Source organism: Marmota flaviventris, chromosome 12, assembly GCF_047511675.1.
Source record: "Marmota flaviventris isolate mMarFla1 chromosome 12, mMarFla1.hap1, whole genome shotgun sequence".
Taxonomy (NCBI): Eukaryota; Metazoa; Chordata; class Mammalia; order Rodentia; family Sciuridae; genus Marmota; species Marmota flaviventris.
This window is the reverse complement of record NC_092509.1, coordinates 79696523-79704157: the sequence shown is the minus strand read 5'-3', so window position 1 is coordinate 79704157 and position 7635 is coordinate 79696523. Positions and strand designations below refer to the sequence as shown.

Below are 7635 nucleotides of genomic sequence, written 5' to 3'. Positions count from 1 at the left end.
TCTTATTAATAATCTCCTGCCCTGAAGCAGGATTGGCTCTAAGTGGGGAGGAGGGAGCAGGGGAGCTGTGGAGTTTTTTTATTTTTTTGAACCCCAGGGTGCTCTATCCTGAGCTCCAGCCCTTTTATTTTGAGACAGGGTCTCTCTAAATTGCCCAGACTGGCCTTGAACTTGCAATCCTCCTGCCTCAGCCTCCTGAGTTGCTGGGATTACAGGCAAGCACCACCATGTGTAGTAAGCTGTTGGGTTTGAAGACCCCTCAATAAGGTCACCTTCTCTGATGGGGGTGGGGTGGGGCACAGTGATCATACCAAAGATCCCCTGCAGGGAGCCTAAGTCCCTCTCTGTCCATTACTTTCCAACCATTTCACTCTCCAGCTCCCTTTTGGCTCGCCCCTCCCTCCTTGCCTTTACCTCTTATTGATTTTCATATTTAAGGAAAATCCATTTGCTTGATTCAGAGCAACTGAGTCATCAGTGTTCAGATGAAAACCACTCATTAGGTAGGCACTTGGCAGAGGCCACTAAGAGATGGGCGGAGACCCAGTTTCTTACCCAAATATCCCTCCATACATACTAATTTCTGTCTTCTCTTCTCTGTCACTTTGTCCCAGCCACCTTCTCTGTAGCCTTCATATCCTCTACTAATCATTCCAACCAGACTGACCCCCTCACCCCCACCCTCCCCCAAACCATCCACTTGTTTGCCACAAGTTCACTGCTAGAAGTCTGTGATTGGGACATTTAGAGCAGAGCAAGGGAGGACTTGTACATGAGTCACTCATGCATTGGAGAGAAATATTGATCCTATGCACAAACGGAAGAGACTTAACCCTTAGTTAAGATAGAGCTCTGGCCTTCTTTTCCACCCTGAGTAGCACCCAAGGAACAGCATCAGGCCAGCATTACCAGTGTGGAGGGATGGGGTCCTCATGCAGCCTTACAATGGATAGGTACAATTCCGTTTCCGATGCACATTTGCATGCCTCCTGCATGGTCTCTTGTCCCTGGGCCTAGAAGGGCCAAGAAACTCAGCCAGACCCATCCTTGAACACTTGAGAAAAGGACAGGACTTCTTCTTAAAGGACCGGATTTCTTATTTATGCTAAGGGGACTATGAAAAGCAAGAAAAGACTGCGGCTAGCACATCATTGAATGTTAAATTGGATGCAAGTTTGTAGGATTTGGAGATCAAAATAATAGCCAGTGTTTACTAAGTAAAAACTATGTGTCAGGCACTGTTTTAAGTGTTTCATCTATAATACTTCATTTTATCCTTCCAGCAAACTTTTAAGACAGGAACTATTTTTATCCCATCTTACACATGAAGAATCTGAGGATGTCAGAAGTTAAAGAATTTGTTCAAGTTTCTATGGCTAATAAGCAGTAGGCCCATGCAATCTGCATTAAAAATCCCCACTTTTGGGCTGGAGATGTGGCTCAAGCGGTAGCACGCTTGCCTGGCATGCGTGCGGCCCGGGTTCGATCCTCAGCACCACATACAAACAAAGATGTTATGTCTGCCGAGAACTAAAAAATAAATATTACAAAATTTAAAAAAAAAAATCCCCACTTTTGGGCTGTGTTTGTAGCTCAGTGATAGACAGCTTTTCTAGCATGTTCAATTCTCAGCACACATATAAATAAATAAATAAATAGATAGATAGATAGATAAATAAAAAGATGTCCATGAACAACTAATAAAAATATTTTTTTTAAATCCTCACTTTTAACCACTTATACACAGGGTAAGAGGCTCATCTCAGCTGTCACTCTACATTCCCCTCACACTGCCAAAAGACAATTCATTCTTTTCTATGATGAACCAGGAATGTCTTGAATGTCACAGTTCCTTGTCTAGTGGTCCCTATCTCCTCCTTATGTCCATGGCTGCTATGCTGGTGGGTGGCGCAACCAGGACTCAGGAGCTTTAATCCTGACTCTGCTCCCACTGACTGATTTGGAAGCAAAGAGCTCTGTGACCTCCTAGGGAGTAAGTATTTTGCTTTCCTCCAACCTCCCTATAAATCAGTTCTTGTGTTTGTTGGGGAAGTGTCTGATCACAATCGCTAGGTCCTTGGCCTCAGTTATTTCCTTTCTCCCATATAGATCAAAACCTACTCCAGGCGCATATGCCACCTGATTTCCTCCTTCCTTCTGACCTCAGAGCCTGGAAGCCCCCAGAACAGAAGAAGCGGTAGCCTCCTGGCACTACAGACTGGTTGTGCCAGGCTCAGCTGAAGGCACTTTATACACTCTTCTCAGGTCCTGTCATTTCCTCTCCCCTCTTCCCCTTTTACCAAGTCCCAGAAAGAAGGAGGGGCTGCGGCAAGGTCTGGAAGGTGGGGGAAAGTCACTTATTTGTTTTGCACCCAAAGGTACCGTCTCAGACAGCATGACTTTTAGAGGTGTACAGAGAGGGAGGAAGGGGGTGGCCGGAGTTGGATGCGGGGTAGGGATGTTCAATGGTCCATCTGTGTCCCCTTCTCTGAAAAAAACCGCAAAACCAGAGGCAGCCGGGGGACGTGTGGGGGAGGAAGGGACCTCGGCCTGGAAGTGGTGGTGGCGGGTTCCTGGGCAAAGGAAAAGCTCAATTGTGCAAAGGCTTCCTGTCCTGACAGCTCGCAGCCCCAGCCCCGCCACCGAGCAGCCGCTTTTCTGCGGCGGGCTGGGGAGGCGGGGCGGGAAGGCGAAGGCAGGAAAGGGTTACGGGAATAGCTTTCCAATGACAAAGTCTGGAAGGGACCCATGCCTCCGCCCCTCTGCGGGTTAAACTGGCACAGTGCAGAAGCGGAAAGCGAGGGCGATCCGAAGCCAAGCTTCCCCTGCCGCCCGCCCCCCGGCCCCGGGCACTCCCCTCCCGGGGCCCGCGGTGGAGGCAGCCGGCGTGTGCCTGGGGCAGCGGGTCACGAGGCTCCGCCCCCGACCGCCTGGCCCGGGGGGACGGCACTTTGTTCAGGATGCCGCCTCCTCCTCATTGTGGGGCCGGGGCCGGCGGCGGCCCTAGTGCGAGGCCCAAGGCCGGATCGCGCTGCGCCGGCTGAGTCTAGTGAGAGGGGCCGACCCGGGTCGCGGAGCCCCTAGAAAAGTTTCTGTGCGCGAGGAGAGGACGCCCGGACCGGCGCTGCTGGGAGATGCGCGACTCTGCGCTGCGGTGGTGTCGGCGGCGTGGACCCCAAGCCCCGGAGGACAGGCGCGCCGGTAAGTGGCCCGTGCGGAGCGGGAGCCGGGCCGAGGGTCTGCCGCTCCGCACTTTGCGCGGCTTAGCTGGCGGGTCCTGCGGGGCCCCGAGCCAGCCTCCGGGGAGGGGAGCCTGGTGCCAGAGGGGTGCTGTGGGCTGGGCTCGGGAGACGCTTTGGAATAACAACGGAGCTGCTAACAGCTTGTCTGGAAGGTGTGTCCCCAGACGTCGCTCCCTGACTGTGCGGCTGACTCTGGGGGTCGGCTCTCCAGGGCTACCCAACTCCAATCCTTCTGATCCCAGGTTCCCTTTCTGTGAAATATCTGGGATTTAAAGTGCGTTGCGTTCCTAAAATCGGAGGCACCAAGCGCTGTGTTCTCTCTCTCTCTCTCTCTCTCTCTCTCTCTCTCTCTCTCTCTCTCTCACACACACACACACACACACACACACCAGTAACCCACATTTCCCTTGTTTTGAAGCGTTGAGTTAACTCTTCTCCCGACCCAACAGGAGCCTGCAGAATAGCTGGGACAGGTGACCTTGCAAGGCCCCCAGGATGCGCTTCTTAGTCTATCTGAAGCTGTCTTTTCTGGCGCCAATCCAGAGAGTTTGGGAGCAGAAAAGTGCTCCCGGAGGATATGAGAAGGAAGAAAAGGGAGAGGTTGGGTGAACATCAGGTGAGACGCTCATCCGAGGGTGTCCGGTGCCTGGTCCTTGTGGTCCCTTCAAATCCTCAGAGCCTGGCAAAACTGATCATAGGGTTGAGAACGAGCCACCTCCGAGAGGGCAGAGAAGAGGCAGGAGCTGGGGAGGACATGAGCAGTGGGTGGCCAGGGGTAGTGTGCTAGGGTGACATCCACCCAGCAGAGCCGGTTCCTTGTGCCCAGAGCCCAACACAGGAAAATCAGCTGGTGAGTCAATGGGACTTTGTTAGGATAGTCACAGGGCGCAGCTGGCGCCGGCTTAAGGGAAGCGCTGGATCGCCTCTTGATAACATGCTGTTTATCTGGCTTCCTGTTTCAGCCATTGGGATACTATTGGCTCGTTCAAATTCAATGCTGAGACCCTGTGGCCAGTAAGCTCTGCAAAAGCAGTGAGCTTGCCAGGGTTTTCATCTCGTGGGGGCTATCTTTTTTCTAGCCTCCCCTCAATTTAGGTCCCTACATCTCACTTATGAAGGGACAGGAGGGCTTCAACAAAGAATGCCCTCCCCAAGAAGGTGGACTTGTCACTCTGGAGACATTGGCTTATTGGGGGCCAAAGATACCCAGTGACTCCAGCTTGCTTATGATTATTTTTATCTTGCTTTGAATTTTGGTTGGTACTCTTTGGGTTTACCCTGGGAAGGTTGTGGAGGGAGTGGCTGTAACTTTGGGCTTCCTCTTTTGAGATGAGCTTTATACTGGTACATGGTTTCACTGTTGGATTCAGTTTGTAGTTCTGTATCTGGCTACATTACCAACTCTCTGGATGATCAGAGTGCAAATAATTCCTCACCTTTCTGCTCTGGTTTTCATTTTTGTAAAATTGAACCAGAGAATATAGTTACTGCTGGAAGAATAAGATTTTTCAAATTTGTGCTCCAGCCTCTAGGGTCCATTTCCTGAACTTTCCAGGTACTAGTACATATCATAAATAGATAGCAGCCCTTAATCTGAACTCTTCCAGAAATTTATCTGAATTCCCTTGGAGCAAGTCTCACATTCTGCTTTGCATTTTAGACATTTGGGTATTTGTGCACATGCCTGACTTCTCTGTGAATGTCTTCCAACCAAACACCCTTTTTGACCCTCTGCAACCCCCAGTACACAGTAGGCACCTTATAAACATTTGCTGAATTGATAAAATTGGGAGGGGAAGCTAAGTACCACAGAGGTCTCCTATCTCACTCAAGTGCCCATTTATTCATCTTTGGGAGTTATTTGATATGCCCCCTCATGGTCCCCCCATCCCCTCAACTAAAACAAGCAAAAAATCATGGCCCACGATGAGGCTGATTTCTGAGGCCCAGCTGTCCTGGTGAGCCTTGGCTTGGGAAAACTGAAAGTGGAGATATGCTGTTTGTCCTTCCCTGGCCTCATCTACTCCCCGCACCCAAGTCTTTGTGAGCCTTCCCTATTGACTCAGCTTTTAGTTCAGTAGAAAAGAGTGGCCTGCAGTAGAAAAAGTTCCTGCCCATCTTTTCAAATGTGTGTCTCTTTTCATTTCAATGTCACTTCCCCCTTCTTTCAAAATTCTCTTGATTCCTAAAGAATATGTTTTTGAACAACTAGAATGTTAAAGTCAAAAGGATCTCAGCCTCTCCCAGCTGTGGTCCTCCCCTTCTTCCCTTCACAGACAAGAATCAGGGCCTCCTAAAGGAAGGGATGGGCTCCTGGCCACACAGCTGTGGCGCTGACGAGGACAGCCTAGAGCACAGGTCTTCTGGCTCCCTGACCAGAGTTCATTCTCTTCTAGCAAATTTCTTCCTTGTACTAAGAAATTTTCTGCTTCCAGCGTTTCCATCCACAGATCTGAGGAGATGTTACTTAGCTGTTAGAGAGAGGAACAGAAACAGCAAGGGGTACAAAGAGCTATCTTTATGATGGAACCACCTACCAGCTTTCAGTCTCTAGAACACAGAGATCTGAGAAATGTGGCAATACTTGGCAAGCCCTTCCTCTTTCTGACCCCTAGTGTGTGTGTGGGTAAGACACACACACAATAATTAAAAACACTTTTAGTTCCTTCTTCGATAAAAAAAAAACATCAATTTTTCAAGTGAAAAAAAACAAAAACACTTTTCTCAGTGAACAGTTTCCTGGGCCTAATCTGTTCCACCTCCTAGGAAGACTGACTCAGACTTGATTTCCTCCAGGGGGCCTGGGATTTTGCTTCCCAGCTTCCTATGACTCTTGAGACGCAAAGGGAGGCAGGATGGCTGAGACCCAGCCTATGCTCATCAGGCCACGGATGAGGTTCAACTTCTTACGCATGTCCTATGCAGTCTGCGCTACCAGCCTCATCAAATCTATTTGCTCTACTTAATTTTAATATGAGATGCACTAATATGCATGAAAAATTAAAGGCGCTGATGCATATGCCTCCACAAAGCACCGTTAATAACAAGATGTTTCCACTTAAAAGGATGACAAGACTCTTCTGATGTCCAATCCTCAGATACTCTGAAAGCTTTCTGAAATGGAATTGTTCTGAATTTCCTTTTTGGATTCTCCATTGCCGGGGTATAGATACCCAAATGATTTTTGGATGTTGATCTTGTTCCCTGCTGAATTTGTTTATTACCTCAAGAAGCTTTTTTGTATGTGGATTATTTGGGATTTCCTATATATGGGATCAGGTCAATTATGAATAGAGATAGTTTTACTTCTTCCTTTCTAATTTAGATTCTCTTTATTTTTCTAGTTCCCGGCCTAATTGCTCTGGCTAGAACTTTCAGTACAGTGTTGAGTAGCAGCAGTGAAAGCCAGCCTGCCCCTCTTGTTCCCCATCTTAGTGGGAAAGATTGAAATCGTCTTTCTCCATTGCGTGTGATGTTAGCTGTGGGTTTCTCGTAGATGCCCTTTATCATCTTGAGGAAATTCCTTTCTATTTCTAGTTTTCTAAGTGTTTCTATAGTGAAAGGATGTTGGATTTTGTCAAATGCTTTTTCCTACATCACTTGAGATAATCATGTGGTTTGCTTTTTTCCTTAATTTTGTTAATGTGATTATTTTTGTTAATTGATTATTTTTCTTATGTTGAACCACCCTTGCATTCCTGGGATAAATCCCTCTGAAAGATAGTTTTTGTATTTTGTTCTTTCTTTTTCTTTTTCTTTTTTTTTTTAATCTTCAAAGTTTCATGTCACCAAAGCAATCGTAAAGCATCAACCTTCAGTGGGATGAGCTGATGCATGTAATTACATTTTTCTTTATAATTATTATCCTTGAAACATTTAAAATCTTTATGTTGTGGTAAAATGCATATATAACATAGAATTTACTGTTTAAAATGCTTTTAAGGGTACTGATGTTCAGTGACATTAAATATATTCTCATTGTTGTGGAATCATCACCACCAACTATCTCCAGAATGTTTTAAATCTTTCCAAATTAGACCTTGTATCCATTATAGAATTACTCCCTGTCCCTCCCCCCAGTCCCTAGCAGCCACCATTCTACTTCCTGCCTATAAATTTGCAAACACTTTGTAATACCTAGAAAGGTCAAGGCTTCAAGCATTACAGGGTTAAAGAGCCTTAGCTTCTGGTCTCCCAAACAATCTCCCAACAAGTCCCCCAGCCAGGATGAGACTGGTGCAGAGAGACTAGTTTCTGGTCATCTGGTCATCTTAGTTTCTGGTCATCGTGAGGCTCAGAGAACACAACAAAAGGGCCTCAGGGGGAACTCCATTTCCTCTAGCTCAGTGCTTCTCCATCTTGTTTGAACATTACCTGGGGAGTTTTTAAGCCT

The 7635-nt window shown here is 47.5% G+C and overlaps 1 protein-coding gene across 8 annotated transcripts in view; it reads left to right on the top strand.

Annotated features, from left to right (window-relative positions):
* The first annotated feature begins 2816 nt into the window (after positions 1 to 2816).
* The window catches only part of Nav1 (neuron navigator 1), a 257283-nt gene continuing 252464 nt past the window's right edge, over positions 2817 to 7635 (top strand). For 3 of the 8 annotated variants that reach the window (XM_027945578.3, XM_027945576.3, XM_071600187.1), the window contains exon 1: positions 2818 to 3201. The gene's annotated coding sequence lies outside the window, so the exon portion shown is untranslated. Of the gene's footprint in view, positions 3202 to 7635 lie in introns of all 8 variants that reach the window. The other 5 variants (XM_027945579.3, XM_027945577.3, XM_071600188.1 and 2 more) reach the window with 4 other exon arrangements.